We start from the raw sequence: 19,970 nt of genomic DNA, 5'->3' as shown, positions 1-19,970 counted from the left end.
GGAAAACTCCCAGCACGGCTGGCTGACGGTCACTGTCGTTGCAGAGCTTCCCACGTGATGAGGCCGAGGACGGGGACACCCCGTCCACCTCCCGGAGGGAGGGGTCGGAGCACCACCCCCCCGCCCGTGAGGCCCAGTGCAGGCTCCAGGTGAGCATGCCCACGGAGGCATCAGCCCCACCGGGGGCGAAGCGGAGGCGGGGAAGGCCTGCTGCCGAGACACCGCCCAGGATACACCCGGCGGGCCAGTCTGAGGCTGCCACGGAGCTCAGCACACCCGGCTCCGACCCAGAGTCCCGAGAACCCCGGCCTCTGAGGCAGCAGGAGGACCTGGAGCCCAGCACGCCAGAGCACAGAGGTGAGGACGCTGGGGCTGGTGCACGGGAGTGTGTGGGGAGGGGGTGCTGAGCTACACACGGACGAGTCCCCGAAAGATGCTGCTGGGCCTGCAGCAAGCGCTGGCCTCACACCCCCACCCCCATCTTGCACACTTCAGTCCCAAAAGACATCCGACCCTGGGTATTCTTTGGGAATCTCTTGGAAGCTTTCTGTCCCGGGATACGCACATGCCAAGGCTGGCCTGTGGGCAAACTTTGCTTCTCCCCCAGCTCTAGCACTGGCCTCCAACTGGAACCAGGCTCTACTTCCCAGACCTGTCCCTACAGAGGTGGTGGCTCCAGGTGCAGGACCCAGCGATCCACCGAGGCCAGATGGAGAACCGAGACTTGCCCTTGCAGAGACACCAGGCCAGCTGGGTACTGGCCAGCACACCGGGCAGATCGGATCTCCGTGCCTGCAGGGCCCCCAGCGCCAGGCACTGATGTCCCACCCCCTCAGCCAGAACCTCCACCTCCACGTGCACCTGTACCTGCTCGGGCTTTGGCAGGAGAACCCGAGGCAGAGGAGGAGTCACCGCCTCGGCAGGGAGAGCCTGCCCTGGCTCCCGCGCAACACCCAGACGCCGACGATGACTCACTCGCCCCTGCAGGAAGAACGAGCCCCCGCTCTGGGCAGAGACCCAGAGCCCTTGCCGGAAACACCACGTCCAGGGGAGCGGTCGGCTCTGCAGCCTCCATCCCTGTCTGCTCACCGTGGACGCCGGCAACTCGGTCTGCCCCCAGGGGACATGGAGTTCCTTTCCCCTGAACTGCTTTGCATTTGGTTTGTTTCCACCTTTCTGGTGATGTTTTATTTTGTGTATGGTTTCCTGTATTTCTCTTGGTTAAGTTGGGATTAGTAAACTTTTTCATCATTGTTGCAATTTGGGAACACTGTTGTGTAACTCTGGTGATACTGTGTTACCATCCCAATTTGTAGTTTCAGACCCGTTCGATCTTTATGCCCCACCCCCCAACAAAGCCTGGATTCAAGGCAAGCACGCCCTGTTCATCCCTCCCCCCGATCCTGAACACAATTTCATCTTTTCTTTCTGCATTCCTTCCTATATTCTTGGTGTCCCCAATCAATGACTCTCGGTGAAATGACTGAAGGAGTTTTTTTCGGACTCTCCACCTACTGTAAGACTCCATTGGAGAGTTCTCATTTGTATGTCATTTGAACTAGCCTTTGATAGCTGAAAGGACGGTGTACGTCCTTTCAAGATATCATGTGCCAAACGAAGCCCTTTTGGCAAATGCCATCATTATCTCCAGGCAGGCATTGCTGTTTGAAGGGTGACATCTCAGCCAGAAGGCAGAGGCTGAGCTCCTCTTGTTGCACCAGCTCCCAAAAGAAGCCAAGAAAGGGAGCTGGAACAACAAACCACCCCAACGCCCAGGAAAGCGTTCTTCACGACAGAAGGCTAGAAAATGACCCAACAACCTTGTGGCCCAGAACCCCTCTAAAAAATCACTGTTCCATAAAAAAGAGAAACACATGGGAAGTTCCAAGGAGAGGCAATGCCCATGGCCAGTGTACTTTAGAGACGGCCTGACCGCTCCGGGGAAGACACGCACCGACGGAACCCCTTGGGAAACAGCAGTGATAGTCCTCACCGTCGTAAGGGTTTCCTCTGGGGACAACCTGCCCTGGGCACCACATGAGGGAGCAGACCGGCTTCTCTTCCTCTGCCCCCACACCATTCACTCATGAAGGCAGCTCAGGTGTTCTCATGCCCTGCCTGCCTGCCTGCCTGCCTGGCTCATCCGTGAGCTGTGCCCACCTCCAGGGCAGGACTCCACCTTCTCCTCTCTGTGTACCGTGAATCTGCACACAGTGGGCTTTCAGAACCTTAGGAGACTTGAGCCATTCCCACTGGAGCCAGAACCCTCCCCAGGAAGGAAAACAGCTGTGGAGTCATTTTGGCCCCAGCACTGGTTCCCAAACCCTGGCGGCTCCTACAGCCTCTACGGTGTGAAGAGGGAGGTCTCTTTTGACAGAGCTTTCCGGCTGTCAGATCTAAGCTGTTGGTTCCCTGTCAGCTGTGTCTCTTCCGTTGCAGCCAGGTGGGCCACGCTGCTCCAAAGGAGCTCACAAGCTGAGTTGCAAGGGAGGTATTGAGAGGACAGGGATGGCTACAACGTGCTGCAAACTGAGTGAGGGTCCCCACAATCCTCAGCAAAGGTCTGTGGTGTGCAAGTGGGGAGTAGAGGGCCCCCAAGTTCCAAAGGAAGGGAGGTACTCGGGAGCTAAAGCCCTTGGCTGCTGTGGTAGCAGCTGCAGATGGCAGCTCGTCCACAGCGCACTTCGAATGAGGTCATATGAGCGGGACTCTGGAAATGGCTCCGAAATCCAGAGAATGGGGTCAGGGTATGTGGGAATCCGGCGGGGGTGGGGGGTGGATGAAGGAAGGTGTCCTTCCTCTCTCCAGTGCAATTTGGTTTGGTGAGTCTCAAAGCTACCAGATGGCACTTCCCAAGTCAGGCCCCCGCAGGAATCAGGGTGGGCTGCGTGCCTCGGCCCCTGCCACAGGGACAAGCCACACCAGTGGCCTCCCTGAGCTCAAATGGCCGGATCTGGGGGTTCTGTCTGGGTGCACACCTCCTTGCTGTGGCCAAGTTCCCCCCTTCTCTGAGCACCAGCTTCATCCTCTCGAAGGAGGACATCGATTGCTACCTTGGCACGTTACTCTCTTCATCCTGTGAAGACTCATTAGGCTTATCCTACAATTACTAGCTGGCCCGAAGAGATATCTCCTGAATCCAGATTAAGCTGGAGTCTCCCAGGCTCATCTGGCATGTCTTCCCTGAAGTCTGCCAAAACCCACACCCTTGCATTTCCAGGGACTCCCCTTAGCCAGCTGGGCAGAAAACCCAGCATGCTTCAAACAAGCTGACAGACAAGCGGGAGAGGACTCACGGGCAGACGGCCTCCCTCAGGTCTCGGGTGGAGCTCTGGGACCACAGCAGCAACGGGCCATCCCAGCCCCTGGGCTCAGCAGCGCCCTCATTCTCAGGCCGGCGGCTCTGCCCTGAGGGGAGCAGGAAGGTCACCAACTGCCACAGGCGGACCTCAAGCCCCTCCCACTGCTGGAGCCTGACCTCCCCCGGCCCTACCCCTTCCCCTACCCCAGCAGGACGAGAGCTCGTCTTCCCCTGGCTTCCAACGTGAGGCCCGGCCCTGGGCCCCGATTGGGCACTGCCCCAGTCCGGAGCCAATCACAGTGGCCAGGGAGGTGGAACGCACCGATTGGCCAGGGCCAGGTCATGTGGCCATGCTCCCCAGGAAACTCAAATATTACCAAGATTCCCTAACAAACCAATGAACAAAATTATCCAGTAAACGCAAACCGTACTTTTTAATGAGGCCAATGTCACAGAAAAAAAAAAAAAAATGCTTCACAATGAACTGCTCAAGGAAGCTACTAAATAAACTTTCAGAAAAGTTAAGTCGTTTTTTTTTTTTTTTTAATAGGGTGACGGAGAGCTATACCTTTCCCATCTATGTGAATTTAGGTTTAAACTAGATTTCCCTTGGCTATTATATAAGACAAAAAACCCCACATCACCCCCTTTCACTCCCCCCACCCCCAAAAAGTGTTTTAGTCTATTGAGTTTTTGTGTCCTCAGTTGTGTCTGATTCACGGCAACTCACGAACTCTACACAGCCAGGCTCTTCCGTCCATGGAATTCAGGGCAATTTTTTTCTGTCACAGTAAATGCCCACCCTGGGTGATCCAAAGGCAAGGGCTCAGAGGCTCCTGAGAGACTAACTCCTTTCAGCTGAGCACAGAGCTGGCTCCTCACTGGGATGCCTGTGGCCTGGGGCTCCCAGAGGGAACAGCAGCACTCGCCCCACCGTGTGGTCACTGCTGCAAGTGCAGGCTGCTCCTCACTCCCCCTTGACAGTGTCCCTGAGGGCAGAACAGTGTGAATCTACTCAAGGTGGAAATGCAAACTCCGATGCAACCAAACTTCCCACAAGGTCTCCAAAACCACTCAGGAACAGGGAATTGGAAACTGCAGGGCATGACATGAATGGAGATGGAGACTTGACACCTTACACCGAGTTCACTTCCAGTTATCCCTAGACAAAGTTTCCATGAAAACTTGTCACAAATCTAGAAGAACAATGAGCAGAAACCGGACACGTGCTTTGAGTCTTCACACACAAAACTAAAAGGCAGTCCACAAAACAACCCAGAGAATACAGTGGACTTTGCAAAATCAAAGATATCTACCGTGGGAAAGACCTCATTACAAAAGCAAAAGACAGGTCATACATCGCGAGACGAATGAGTGGAAACACAAAGCTTCTCAAGGACGTGTCTCCAAACAGACAAAGAACACCAACACAACAAGCCTGTGAAAACTAGGGAAAGGTCTGAAGGGACGCCAGACTGAGGAAGACACACACAGAGTATCCCGGATGATGTCCAGCACTGAGGGCCTGAAGAAACAACAGTCTGGTTGCACTCCCTCAGGCCTGTGTGACCCTGGATGAGGCCTCTGTTTCCCGGTGGCTCTGAGAGATGGACAGGGAGGAAGGGGAAGAGAAATCACTTGCACTTCTAATACTCACCGCAAAGTCTTCCAATGAGAAGGGAATTATCACCCCCACTGACAATGCCATTCACTGAAGTGATACCCACGAGTCCATCTAACCCAGAAGGGAAGGAAGGACCTGTTCTCACAAAACGGCGAGAGATGGAAGAAAGAAGATCAAGCCCACACCAATCACTGGAAAGAGAAGCTGTGCTCAGGGCTTGAAAGAATTCCTATTGGGAAAATGATGTCACAGCCCCACAAGGCAATCCACAGCTTCGATGCTATTCCTCCCAAAATGCCAATGCATGTTCGCACCGAACAAAGAATTGCAAAAGGGGTTACGGAAACAGAAAAGAGCCTAAATTGTCAATACAATCCGACGAAAAAGCCCCGATACGGACGTCCAAGGTTGTGTGAAAGGAAATTAGACGACCAAACTAGGATCCTCAGGAGAGTATCGGAGAAGGCGATGGCGACCCACTCCAGTACTCTTGCCTGGAAAATGCCCTGGACGGAGGAGCCTGGTAGGCTGCAGGCCATGGGGTCGCGCAGAGTCAGACACGACTGAAGTGACTTAGCCGCAGCGGCAGCAGCAGGACAGTATGCTATTGGGAATACAACAACACACACAGATCCAGATCGATGGAATAAAGTTGAGGGTCCAGAAACAAACCCCGGCATCCAAGGTCAACTCATCTCTGACACAGAAGGGGAGAATATCCAAATGGGAACAAGAAAGCCTCTTCAATCAATGTCCATGGGAAAACCAGACAGCTACATCTGAAGAACGCTATTGGTTTTGATCTCACACCACCTCAATATCGGGGAAAAACCTCACCCTAAAGACTGATGTCATGAGATAGCTAGAAAGAAGCGTAGGTCAAAGGCTCCTTAACATCAGAGTCTCCTTGCCATTTGCTGGGCGGAGGTAGAAATGGGTCTCTTCAAGTAAGGGAAAGAGGGAAACCAAGTACACCAATGGGTTTCCATCCAATGGAACCTCTTCACAACAGAGAAGCTAAGCATTCACAAATGCAAAAGATAGGAAACGGAACATGAGAGACTCCTTGCAAGTGGTGTATCTGAGAAGGGGTTCATATGGAAAGAGACGAAGAATGCACAGCACTCAGATTCCAAGAAACACCACCACCACCCTTGACCCTTCCCCCATGACCAACTCCGACCTAAAGCCTTTCTCTCCCTCTAACCTATCCCTAAAACATAACCCTCATCTAATCATATACATGTGCATTCCTAGCATCCATCCATCCACACACGAGAGAGAAAGAGGAAGACACAGACTGAATCGAGAAAGGAAAAGAGAGGGACACAGCCAGAGAGAGACACGGAACCAAAGAGAGGAAAGGAGTCGATGGTCCAGACTTTTCATCAATCTGTCTCGAAGGTAGAAGCAATGACAGCGCCCATCCACCCCAGAAGGGGGAAACGGACGGAAGGTTTGGAGAGGAAAAGACAAGAACGCAGGGAGCCATTAGAAGCTCAGCCACCCGCAGAAGCCGAGCTGGGACACTTGAACAGAATCTCAATGGAAACAGAGGACCAGAAAGTTGGCTACTCTTTTCTATCAGAGAGGGAGACCTTCGAGTCTTCCTTTCGGTCCTCCAACTTGCATGCGGGGTCTCCAAACAGTCAGGAGGGGGAGTGCCTTTTCCTGGGTACCACGGCGCATCCAGGCCTCGTTCTGCCCCATTCTGTGCTGTGTCAGCCCTGGATGGAGTCTTTCTTTCTGAAGTCTCAGCGCACAAACTCCACGTGATATCAGCCCCAGGTGGAAAGGCATGGAGCTGCTCGTAGGCCGACAGACCTAGGAAACAGATGGGAGAATGACCCCCACTCTGCAGATGGAGAGACCGGGGAAACCCTGAGGGGCATATGCTTGTCCAGGGCCACACCACTTACGAGAAGAAGGAGCCTGGTCTGAGAGCAGCGGGGTCCTCGGAGCTCAGGCCCTGGCTGCACCCAGGCCTCCCCAGGGCTGTGGGCTGGGCTGTGTGGCTGTCACTGTGCCTGCACATGGCCTAAGGGGGGTGGTCGAGCAGTCAGAAACCCAGAGATTCCCTTGCGAAGTTTTGGGGAAGGGACCTCAGCACGAACCCCAGGAAATGATGTCACCTGCCGGCAACAGAACCCAACAGAACCCGCAACCCGGGTATCCAGGCCTCCAGAGCGGAGAGGAGCCCCCAGCCAGATCACTTGCTGCCAGGATGTTCTGCTGTTTGCCCCTGCCCAGAGGCCGGGGCCTCAGGAGAGCTCACAGGCAGTGTGCGTGGGCACCCTGTCGACGTTGGCTCAGGGCACCCCCGAGAGGCCTCTGGCCCTTTGCCCGGAGAAACAGAAAGGTAACACGGGGAGCCCCAGGCGGGGCCAGGCCACCTCTCCCATGCCACCCGGAAACACCGGGTCCTTTGCCTGTGTGTGTGGATGCGGGTTTCTCGGGGTGTGTCTCCCTCAAGGAAGCCCAGGCGGATGTGGGGTCAGAAGCCTGCGGACAAGTTGTGTCCACACCCCAGGGGAGAGCAGGCTGGGTGGGATGGGGAGAGTGCGGGCAGCGCCGGCCGCCCAGGCTGACCTCACACCCTCAGGTGGGTCTCTTTCCTCCCGGGTGGGGATCTGAGCAGACACACGTCTCTGACCCTTCTGGGAAGAGAAGTTCGAGCAGGCAGAAGCAGCGGCTCCACTGGACAGGCCCAGCTCGGAAAACTCCCAGCACGGCTGGCTGACGGTCACTGTCGTTGCAGAGCTTCCCACGTGATGAGGCCGAGGACGGGGACACCCCGTCCACCTCCCGGAGGGAGGGGTCGGAGCACCACCCCCCCGCCCGTGAGGCCCAGTGCAGGCTCCAGGTGAGCGTGCCCACGGAGGCATCAGCCCCACCGGGGGCGAAGCGGAGGCGGGGAAGGCCTGCTGCCGAGACACCACCCAGGATACACCCGGCGGCCCAGTCTGAGGCGGCCACGGAGCTCAGCACACCCGGCTCCGACCCAGAGTCCCGAGAACCCCGGCCTCTGAGGCAGCAGGAGGACCTGGAGCCCAGCACGCCAGAGCACAGAGGTGAGGACGCTGGGGCTGGTGCACGGGAGTGTGTGGGGAGGGGGTGCTGAGCTACACACGGACGAGTCCCCGAAAGATGCTGCTGGGCCTGCAGCAAGCGCTGGCCTCACACCCCCACCCCCATCTTGCACACTTCAGTCCCAAAAGACATCCGACCCTGGGTATTCTTTGGGAATCTCTTGGAAGCTTTCTGTCCCGGGATACGCACATGCCAAGGCTGGCCTGTGGGCAAACTTTGCTTCTCCCCCAGCTCTAGCACTGGCCTCCAACTGGAACCAGGCTCTACTTCCCAGACCTGTCCCTACAGAGGTGGTGGCTCCAGGTGCAGGACCCAGGGATCCACCGAGGCCAGATGGAGATCCGAGACTTGCCCTCACAGAGACACCAGGCCAGCTGGGTACTGGCCAGCACACCGGGCAGATCGGATCTCCGTGCCTGCAGGGCCCCCAGCCCCAGGCACTGATGTCCCACCCCCTCAGCCAGAACCTCCACCTCCACGTGCACCTGTACCTGCTCGGGCTTTGGCAGGAGAACCCGAGGCAGAGGAAGAGTCACCGCCTCGGCAGGGAGAGCCTGCCCTGGCTCCCGCGCAACACCCAGACGCCGACGATGACTCACTCGCCCCTGCAGGAAGAACGAGCCCCCGCTCTGGGCAGAGACCCAGAGCCCTTGCCGGAAACACCACGTCCAGGGGAGCGGTCGGCTCTGCAGCCTCCATCCCTGTCTGCTCACCGTGGACGCCGGCAACTCGGTCTGCCCCCAGGGGACATGGAGTTCCTTTCCCCTGAACTGCTTTGCATTTGGTTTGTTTCCACCTTTCTGGTGATGTTTTATTTTGTGTATGGTTTCCTGTATTTCTCTTGGTTAAGTTGGGATTAGTAAACTTTTTCATCATTGTTACAATTTGGGAACACTGTTGTGTAACTCTGGTGATACTGTGTTACCATCCCAATTTGTAGTTTCAGACCCGTTCGATCTTTATGCCCCACCCCCCAACAAAGCCTGGATTCAAGGCAAGCACGCCCTGTTCATCCCTCCCCCCGATCCTGAACACAATTTCATCTTTTCTTTCTGCATTCCTTCCTATATTCTTGGTGTCCCCAATCAATGACTCTCAGTGAAATGACTGAAGGAGTTTTTTTCGGACTCTCCACCTACTGTAAGACTCCATTGGAGAGTTCTCATTTGTATGTCATTTGAACTAGCCTTTGATAGCTGAAAGGACGGTGTACGTCCTTTCAAGATATCATGTGCCAAACGAAGCCCTTTTGGCAAATGCCATCATTATCTCCAGGCAGGCATTGCTGTTTGAAGGGTGACATCTCAGCCAGAAGGCAGAGGCTGAGCTCCTCTTGTTGCACCAGCTCCCAAAAGAAGCCAAGAAAGGGAGCTGGAACAACAAACCACCCCAACGCCCAGGAAAGCGTTCTTCACGACAGAAGGCTAGAAAATGACCCAACAACCTTGTGGCCCAGAACCCCTCTAAAAAATCACTGTTCCATAAAAAAGAGAAACACATGGGAAGTTCCAAGGAGAGGCAATGCCCATGGCCAGTGTACTTTAGAGACGGCCTGACCGCTCCGGGGAAGACACGCACCGACGGAACCCCTTGGGAAACAGCAGTGATAGTCCTCACCGTCGTAAGGGTTTCCTCTGGGGACAACCTGCCCTGGGCACCACATGAGGGAGCAGACCGGCTTCTCTTCCTCTGCCCCCACACCATTCACTCATGAAGGCAGCTCAGGTGTTCTCATGCCCTGCCTGCCTGCCTGCCTGCCTGGCTCATCCGTGAGCTGTGCCCACCTCCAGGGCAGGACTCCACCTTCTCCTCTCTGTGTACCGTGAATCTGCACACAGTGGGCTTTCAGAACCTTAGGAGACTTGAGCCATTCCCACTGGAGCCAGAACCCTCCCCAGGAAGGAAAACAGCTGTGGAGTCATTTTGGCCCCAGCACTGGTTCCCAAACCCTGGCGGCTCCTACAGCCTCTACGGTGTGAAGAGGGAGGTCTCTTTTGACAGAGCTTTCCGGCTGTCAGATCTAAGCTGTTGGTTCCCTGTCAGCTGTGTCTCTTCCGTTGCAGCCAGGTGGGCCACGCTGCTCCAAAGGAGCTCACAAGCTGAGTTGCAAGGGAGGTATTGAGAGGACAGGGATGGCTACAACGTGCTGCAAACTGAGTGAGGGTCCCCACAATCCTCAGCAAAGGTCTGTGGTGTGCAAGTGGGGAGTAGAGGGCCCCCAAGTTCCAAAGGAAGGGAGGTACTCGGGAGCTAAAGCCCTTGGCTGCTGTGGTAGCAGCTGCAGATGGCAGCTCGTCCACAGCGCACTTCGAATGAGGTCATATGAGCGGGACTCTGGAAATGGCTCCGAAATCCAGAGAATGGGGTCAGGGTATGTGGGAATCCGGCGGGGGTGGGGGGTGGATGAAGGAAGGTGTCCTTCCTCTCTCCAGTGCAATTTGGTTTGGTGAGTCTCAAAGCTACCAGATGGCACTTCCCAAGTCAGGCCCCCGCAGGAATCAGGGTGGGCTGCGTGCCTCGGCCCCTGCCACAGGGACAAGCCACACCAGTGGCCTCCCTGAGCTCAAATGGCCGGATCTGGGGGTTCTGTCTGGGTGCACACCTCCTTGCTGTGGCCAAGTTCCCCCCTTCTCTGAGCACCAGCTTCATCCTCTCGAAGGAGGACATCGATTGCTACCTTGGCACGTTACTCTCTTCATCCTGTGAAGACTCATTAGGCTTATCCTACAATTACTAGCTGGCCCGAAGAGATATCTCCTGAATCCAGATTAAGCTGGAGTCTCCCAGGCTCATCTGGCATGTCTTCCCTGAAGTCTGCCAAAACCCACACCCTTGCATTTCCAGGGACTCCCCTTAGCCAGCTGGGCAGAAAACCCAGCATGCTTCAAACAAGCTGACAGACAAGCGGGAGAGGACTCACGGGCAGACGGCCTCCCTCAGGTCTCGGGTGGAGCTCTGGGACCACAGCAGCAACGGGCCATCCCAGCCCCTGGGCTCAGCAGCGCCCTCATTCTCAGGCCGGCGGCTCTGCCCTGAGGGGAGCAGGAAGGTCACCAACTGCCACAGGCGGACCTCAAGCCCCTCCCACTGCTGGAGCCTGACCTCCCCCGGCCCTACCCCTTCCCCTACCCCAGCAGGACGAGAGCTCGTCTTCCCCTGGCTTCCAACGTGAGGCCCGGCCCTGGGCCCCGATTGGGCACTGCCCCAGTCCGGAGCCAATCACAGTGGCCAGGGAGGTGGAACGCACCGATTGGCCAGGGCCAGGTCATGTGGCCATGCTCCCCAGGAAACTCAAATATTACCAAGATTCCCTAACAAACCAATGAACAAAATTATCCAGTAAACGCAAACCGTACTTTTTAATGAGGCCAATGTCACAGAAAAAAAAAAAAAAATGCTTCACAATGAACTGCTCAAGGAAGCTACTAAATAAACTTTCAGAAAAGTTAAGTCGTTTTTTTTTTTTTTTTAATAGGGTGACGGAGAGCTATACCTTTCCCATCTATGTGAATTTAGGTTTAAACTAGATTTCCCTTGGCTATTATATAAGACAAAAAACCCCACATCACCCCCTTTCACTCCCCCCACCCCCAAAAAGTGTTTTAGTCTATTGAGTTTTTGTGTCCTCAGTTGTGTCTGATTCACGGCAACTCACGAACTCTACACAGCCAGGCTCTTCCGTCCATGGAATTCAGGGCAATTTTTTTCTGTCACAGTAAATGCCCACCCTGGGTGATCCAAAGGCAAGGGCTCAGAGGCTCCTGAGAGACTAACTCCTTTCAGCTGAGCACAGAGCTGGCTCCTCACTGGGATGCCTGTGGCCTGGGGCTCCCAGAGGGAACAGCAGCACTCGCCCCACCGTGTGGTCACTGCTGCAAGTGCAGGCTGCTCCTCACTCCCCCTTGACAGTGTCCCTGAGGGCAGAACAGTGTGAATCTACTCAAGGTGGAAATGCAAACTCCGATGCAACCAAACTTCCCACAAGGTCTCCAAAACCACTCAGGAACAGGGAATTGGAAACTGCAGGGCATGACATGAATGGAGATGGAGACTTGACACCTTACACCGAGTTCACTTCCAGTTATCCCTAGACAAAGTTTCCATGAAAACTTGTCACAAATCTAGAAGAACAATGAGCAGAAACCGGACACGTGCTTTGAGTCTTCACACACAAAACTAAAAGGCAGTCCACAAAACAACCCAGAGAATACAGTGGACTTTGCAAAATCAAAGATATCTACCGTGGGAAAGACCTCATTACAAAAGCAAAAGACAGGTCATACATCGCGAGACGAATGAGTGGAAACACAAAGCTTCTCAAGGACGTGTCTCCAAACAGACAAAGAACACCAACACAACAAGCCTGTGAAAACTAGGGAAAGGTCTGAAGGGACGCCAGACTGAGGAAGACACACACAGAGTATCCCGGATGATGTCCAGCACTGAGGGCCTGAAGAAACAACAGTCTGGTTGCACTCCCTCAGGCCTGTGTGACCCTGGATGAGGCCTCTGTTTCCCGGTGGCTCTGAGAGATGGACAGGGAGGAAGGGGAAGAGAAATCACTTGCACTTCTAATACTCACCGCAAAGTCTTCCAATGAGAAGGGAATTATCACCCCCACTGACAATGCCATTCACTGAAGTGATACCCACGAGTCCATCTAACCCAGAAGGGAAGGAAGGACCTGTTCTCACAAAACGGCGAGAGATGGAAGAAAGAAGATCAAGCCCACACCAATCACTGGAAAGAGAAGCTGTGCTCAGGGCTTGAAAGAATTCCTATTGGGAAAATGATGTCACAGCCCCACAAGGCAATCCACAGCTTCGATGCTATTCCTCCCAAAATGCCAATGCATGTTCGCACCGAACAAAGAATTGCAAAAGGGGTTACGGAAACAGAAAAGAGCCTAAATTGTCAATACAATCCGACGAAAAAGCCCCGATACGGACGTCCAAGGTTGTGTGAAAGGAAATTAGACGACCAAACTAGGATCCTCAGGAGAGTATCGGAGAAGGCGATGGCGACCCACTCCAGTACTCTTGCCTGGAAAATGCCCTGGACGGAGGAGCCTGGTAGGCTGCAGGCCATGGGGTCGCGCAGAGTCAGACACGACTGAAGTGACTTAGCCGCAGCGGCAGCAGCAGGACAGTATGCTATTGGGAATACAACAACACACACAGATCCAGATCGATGGAATAAAGTTGAGGGTCCAGAAACAAACCCCGGCATCCAAGGTCAACTCATCTCTGACACAGAAGGGGAGAATATCCAAATGGGAACAAGAAAGCCTCTTCAATCAATGTCCATGGGAAAACCAGACAGCTACATCTGAAGAACGCTATTGGTTTTGATCTCACACCACCTCAATATCGGGGAAAAACCTCACCCTAAAGACTGATGTCATGAGATAGCTAGAAAGAAGCGTAGGTCAAAGGCTCCTTAACATCAGAGTCTCCTTGCCATTTGCTGGGCGGAGGTAGAAATGGGTCTCTTCAAGTAAGGGAAAGAGGGAAACCAAGTACACCAATGGGTTTCCATCCAATGGAACCTCTTCACAACAGAGAAGCTAAGCATTCACAAATGCAAAAGATAGGAAACGGAACATGAGAGACTCCTTGCAAGTGGTGTATCTGAGAAGGGGTTCATATGGAAAGAGACGAAGAATGCACAGCACTCAGATTCCAAGAAACACCACCACCACCCTTGACCCTTCCCCCATGACCAACTCCGACCTAAAGCCTTTCTCTCCCTCTAACCTATCCCTAAAACATAACCCTCATCTAATCATATACATGTGCATTCCTAGCATCCATCCATCCACACACGAGAGAGAAAGAGGAAGACACAGACTGAATCGAGAAAGGAAAAGAGAGGGACACAGCCAGAGAGAGACACGGAACCAAAGAGAGGAAAGGAGTCGATGGTCCAGACTTTTCATCAATCTGTCTCGAAGGTAGAAGCAATGACAGCGCCCATCCACCCCAGAAGGGGGAAACGGACGGAAGGTTTGGAGAGGAAAAGACAAGAACGCAGGGAGCCATTAGAAGCTCAGCCACCCGCAGAAGCCGAGCTGGGACACTTGAACAGAATCTCAATGGAAACAGAGGACCAGAAAGTTGGCTACTCTTTTCTATCAGAGAGGGAGACCTTCGAGTCTTCCTTTCGGTCCTCCAACTTGCATGCGGGGTCTCCAAACAGTCAGGAGGGGGAGTGCCTTTTCCTGGGTACCACGGCGCATCCAGGCCTCGTTCTGCCCCATTCTGTGCTGTGTCAGCCCTGGATGGAGTCTTTCTTTCTGAAGTCTCAGCGCACAAACTCCACGTGATATCAGCCCCAGGTGGAAAGGCATGGAGCTGCTCGTAGGCCGACAGACCTAGGAAACAGATGGGAGAATGACCCCCACTCTGCAGATGGAGAGACCGGGGAAACCCTGAGGGGCATATGCTTGTCCAGGGCCACACCACTTACGAGAAGAAGGAGCCTGGTCTGAGAGCAGCGGGGTCCTCGGAGCTCAGGCCCTGGCTGCACCCAGGCCTCCCCAGGGCTGTGGGCTGGGCTGTGTGGCTGTCACTGTGCCTGCACATGGCCTAAGGGGGGTGGTCGAGCAGTCAGAAACCCAGAGATTCCCTTGCGAAGTTTTGGGGAAGGGACCTCAGCACGAACCCCAGGAAATGATGTCACCTGCCGGCAACAGAACCCAACAGAACCCGCAACCCGGGTATCCAGGCCTCCAGAGCGGAGAGGAGCCCCCAGCCAGATCACTTGCTGCCAGGATGTTCTGCTGTTTGCCCCTGCCCAGAGGCCGGGGCCTCAGGAGAGCTCACAGGCAGTGTGCGTGGGCACCCTGTCGACGTTGGCTCAGGGCACCCCCGAGAGGCCTCTGGCCCTTTGCCCGGAGAAACAGAAAGGTAACACGGGGAGCCCCAGGCGGGGCCAGGCCACCTCTCCCATGCCACCCGGAAACACCGGGTCCTTTGCCTGTGTGTGTGGATGCGGGTTTCTCGGGGTGTGTCTCCCTCAAGGAAGCCCAGGCGGATGTGGGGTCAGAAGCCTGCGGACAAGTTGTGTCCACACCCCAGGGGAGAGCAGGCTGGGTGGGATGGGGAGAGTGCGGGCAGCGCCGGCCGCCCAGGCTGACCTCACACCCTCAGGTGGGTCTCTTTCCTCCCGGGTGGGGATCTGAGCAGACACACGTCTCTGACCCTTCTGGGAAGAGAAGTTCGAGCAGGCAGAAGCAGCGGCTCCACTGGACAGGCCCAGCTCGGAAAACTCCCAGCACGGCTGGCTGACGGTCACTGTCGTTGCAGAGCTTCCCACGTGATGAGGCCGAGGACGGGGACACCCCGTCCACCTCCCGGAGGGAGGGGTCGGAGCACCACCCCCCCGCCCGTGAGGCCCAGTGCAGGCTCCAGGTGAGCGTGCCCACGGAGGCATCAGCCCCACCGGGGGCGAAGCGGAGGCGGGGAAGGCCTGCTGCCGAGACACCACCCAGGATACACCTGGCGGCCCAGTCTGAGGCGGCCACGGAGCTCAGCACACCCGGCTCCGACCCAGAGTCCCGAGAACCCCGGCCTCTGAGGCAGCAGGAGGACCTGGAGCCCAGCACGCCAGAGCACAGAGGTGAGGACGCTGGGGCTGGTGCACGGGAGTGTGTGGGGAGGGGGTGCTGAGCTACACACGGACGAGTCCCCGAAAGATGCTGCTGGGCCTGCAGCAAGCGCTGGCCTCACACCCCCACCCCCATCTTGCACACTTCAGTCCCAAAAGACATCCGACCCTGGGTATTCTTTGGGAATCTCTTGGAAGCTTTCTGTCCCGGGATACGCACATGCCAAGGCTGGCCTGTGGGCAAACTTTGCTTCTCCCCCAGCTCTAGCACTGGCCTCCAACTGGAACCAGGCTCTACTTCCCAGACCTGTCCCTACAGAGGTGGTGGCTCCAGGTGCAGGACCCAGGGATCCACCGAGGCCAGATGGAGATCCGAGACTTGCCCTCACAGAGACACCAGGCCAGCTGGGTACTGGCCAGCACACCGGGCAGATCGGATCTCCGTGCCTGCAGGGCCCCCAGCCCCAGGCACTGATGTCCCACCCCCTCAGCCAGAACCTCCACCTCCACGTGCACCTGTACCTGCTCGGGCTTTGGCAGGAGAACCCGAGGCAGAGGAAGAGTCACCGCCTCGGCAGGGAGAGCCTGCCCTGGCTCCCGCGCAACACCCAGACGCCGACGATGACTCACTCGCCCCTGCAGGAAGAACGAGCCCCCGCTCTGGGCAGAGACCCAGAGCCCTTGCCGGAAACACCACGTCCAGGGGAGCGGTCGGCTCTGCAGCCTCCATCCCTGTCTGCTCACCGTGGACGCCGGCAACTCGGTCTGCCCCCAGGGGACATGGAGTTCCTTTCCCCTGAACTGCTTTGCATTTGGTTTGTTTCCACCTTTCTGGTGATGTTTTATTTTGTGTATGGTTTCCTGTATTTCTCTTGGTTAAGTTGGGATTAGTAAACTTTTTCATCATTGTTGCAATTTGGGAACACTGTTGTGTAACTCTGGTGATACTGTGTTACCATCCCAATTTGTAGTTTCAGACCCGTTCGATCTTTATGCCCCACCCCCCAACAAAGCCTGGATTCAAGGCAAGCACGCCCTGTTCATCCCTCCCCCCGATCCTGAACACAATTTCATCTTTTCTTTCTGCATTCCTTCCTATATTCTTGGTGTCCCCAATCAATGACTCTCAGTGAAATGACTGAAGGAGTTTTTTTCGGACTCTCCACCTACTGTAAGACTCCATTGGAGAGTTCTCATTTGTATGTCATTTGAACTAGCCTTTGATAGCTGAAAGGACGGTGTACGTCCTTTCAAGATATCATGTGCCAAACGAAGCCCTTTTGGCAAATGCCATCATTATCTCCAGGCAGGCATTGCTGTTTGAAGGGTGACATCTCAGCCAGAAGGCAGAGGCTGAGCTCCTCTTGTTGCACCAGCTCCCAAAAGAAGCCAAGAAAGGGAGCTGGAACAACAAACCACCCCAACGCCCAGGAAAGCGTTCTTCACGACAGAAGGCTAGAAAATGACCCAACAACCTTGTGGCCCAGAACCCCTCTAAAAAATCACTGTTCCATAAAAAAGAGAAACACATGGGAAGTTCCAAGGAGAGGCAATGCCCATGGCCAGTGTACTTTAGAGACGGCCTGACCGCTCCGGGGAAGACACGCACCGACGGAACCCCTTGGGAAACAGCAGTGATAGTCCTCACCGTCGTAAGGGTTTCCTCTGGGGACAACCTGCCCTGGGCACCACATGAGGGAGCAGACCGGCTTCTCTTCCTCTGCCCCCACACCATTCACTCATGAAGGCAGCTCAGGTGTTCTCATGCCCTGCCTGCCTGCCTGCCTGCCTGGCTCATCCGTGAGCTGTGCCCACCTCCAGGGCAGGACTCCACCTTCTCCTCTCTGTGTACCGTGAATCTGCACACAGTGGGCTTTCAGAACCTTAGGAGACTTGAGCCATTCCCACTGGAGCCAGAACCCTCCCCAGGAAGGAAAACAGCTGTGGAGTCATTTTGGCCCCAGCACTGGTTCCCAAACCCTGGCGGCTCCTACAGCCTCTACGGTGTGATGAGGGAGGTCCCTTTTGACAGAGCTTTCCGGCTGTCAGATCTAAGCTGTTGTTTCCCTGTCAGCTGTGTCTCTTCCGTTGCAGCCAGGTGGGCCACGCTGCTCCAAAGGAGCTCACAAGCTGAGTTGCAAGGGAGGTATTGAGAGGACAGGGATGGCTACAACGTGCTGCAAACTGAGTGAGGGTCCCCACAATCCTCAGCAAAGGTCTGTGGTGTGCAAGTGGGGAGTAGAGGGCCCCCAAGTTCCAAAGGAAGGGAGGTACTCGGGAGCTAAAGCCCTTGGCTGCTGTGGTAGCAGCTGCAGATGGCAGCTCGTCCACAGCGCACTTCGAATGAGGTCATATGAGCGGGACTCTGGAAATGGCTCCGAAATCCAGAGAATGGGGTCAGGGTATGTGGGAATCCGGCGGGGGTGGGGGGTGGATGAAGGAAGGTGTCCTTCCTCTCTCCAGTGCAATTTGGTTTGGTGAGTCTCAAAGCTACCAGATGGCACTTCCCAAGTCAGGCCCCCGCAGGAATCAGGGTGGGCTGCGTGCCTCGGCCCCTGCCACAGGGACAAGCCACACCACTGGCCTCCCTGAGCTCAAATGGCCGGATCTGGGGGTTCTGTCTGGGTGCACACCTCCTTGCTGTGGCCAAGTTCCCCCCTTCTCTGAGCACCAGCTTCATCCTCTCGAAGGAGGACATCGATTGCTACCTTGGCACGTTACTCTCTTCATCCTGTGAAGACTCATTAGGCTTATCCTACAATTACTAGCTGGCCCGAAGAGATATCTCCTGAATCCAGATTAAGCTGGAGTCTCCCAGGCTCATCTGGCATGTCTTCCCTGAAGTCTGCCAAAACCCACACCCTTGCATTTCCAGGGACTCCCCTTAGCCAGCTGGGCAGAAAACCCAGCATGCTTCAAACAAGCTGACAGACAAGCGGGAGAGGACTCACGGGCAGACGGCCTCCCTCAGGTCTCGGGTGGAGCTCTGGGACCACAGCAGCAACGGGCCATCCCAGCCCCTGGGCTCAGCAGCGCCCTCATTCTCAGGCCGGCGGCTCTGCCCTGAGGGGAGCAGGAAGGTCACCAACTGCCGCAGGCGGACCTCAAGCCCCTCCCACTGCTGGAGCCTGACCTCCCCCGGCCCCACCCCTTCCCCTACCCCAGCAGGACGAGAGCTCGTCTTCCCCTGGCTTCCAACGTGAGGCCCGGCCCTGGGCCCCGATTGGGCACTGCCCCAGTCCGGAGCCAATCACAGTGGCCAGGGAGGTGGAACGCACCGATTGGCCAGGGCCAGGTCATGTGACCATGCTCCCCAGGAAACTCAAATATTACCAAGATTCCCTAACAAACCAATGAACAAAATTATCCAGTAAACGCAAACCGTACTTTTTAATGAGGCCAATGTCACAGAAAAAAAAAAAAATGCTTCACAATGAACTGCTCAAGGAAGCTACTAAATAAACTTTCAGAAAAGTTAAGTCGTTTTTTTTTTTTTTTTAATAGGGTGACGGAGAGCTATACCTTTCCCATCTATGTGAATTTAGGTTTAAACTAGATTTCCCTTGGCTATTATATAAGACAAAAAACCCCACATCACCCCCTTTCACTCCCCCCAACCCCAAAAAGTGTTTTAGTCTATTGAGTTTTTGTGTCCTCAGTTGTGTCTGATTCACGGCAACTCACGAACTCTACACAGCCAGGCTCTTCCGTCCATGGAATTCAGGGCAATTTTTTTCTGTCACAGTAAATGCCCACCCTGGGTGATCCAAAGGCAAGGGCTCAGAGGCTCCTGAGAGAATAACTCCTTTCAGCTGAGCACAGAGCTGGCTCCTCACTGGGATGCCTGTGGCCTGGGGCTCCCAGAGGGGACAGCAGCACTCGCCCCACCGTGTGGTCACTGCTGCAAGTGCAGGCTGCTCCTCACTCCCCCTTGACAGTGTCCCTGAGGGCAGAACAGTGTGAATCTACTCAAGGTGGAAATGCAAACTCCGATGCAACCAAACTTCCCACAAGGTCTCCAAAACCACTCAGGAACAGGGAATTGGAAACTGCAGGGCATGACATGAATGGAGATGGAGACTTGACACCTTACACCGAGTTCACTTCCAGTTATCCCTAGACAAAGTTTCCATGAAAACTTGTCACAAATCTAGAAGAACAATGAGCAGAAACCGGACACGTGCTTTGAGTCTTCACACACAAAACTAAAAGGCAGTCCACAAAACAACCCAGAGAATACAGTGGACTTTGCAAAATCAAAGATATCTACCATGGGAAAGACCTCATTACAAAAGCAAAAGACAGGTCATACATCGCGAGACGAATGAGTGGAAACACAAAGCTTCT

At 55.1% G+C, this 19,970-nt stretch overlaps 1 long non-coding RNA gene across 1 annotated transcript; it reads right to left on the bottom strand.

The window, feature by feature from the left end:
- Nucleotides 1-1,211: 1,211 nt before the first annotated feature.
- Nucleotides 1,212-18,028, bottom strand: LOC145514121 (uncharacterized). Its single transcript, XR_014059841.1, has 2 exons — nt 17,591-18,028; nt 1,212-2,311 (listed from the first exon to the last, which is right to left on the bottom strand). It is a non-coding gene; the product is annotated as an uncharacterized LOC145514121 (long non-coding RNA).
- Nucleotides 18,029-19,970: the final 1,942 nt, after the last annotated feature.

This window comes from Giraffa tippelskirchi, chromosome 7, assembly GCF_054371585.1.
Source record: "Giraffa tippelskirchi isolate mGirTip1 chromosome 7, T2T-mGirTip1v1.2.pri, whole genome shotgun sequence".
Taxonomy (NCBI): Eukaryota; Metazoa; Chordata; class Mammalia; order Artiodactyla; family Giraffidae; genus Giraffa; species Giraffa tippelskirchi.
Note: the sequence above shows the minus strand (reverse complement) of the source record. Positions and strands in the feature narration are given on the sequence as shown.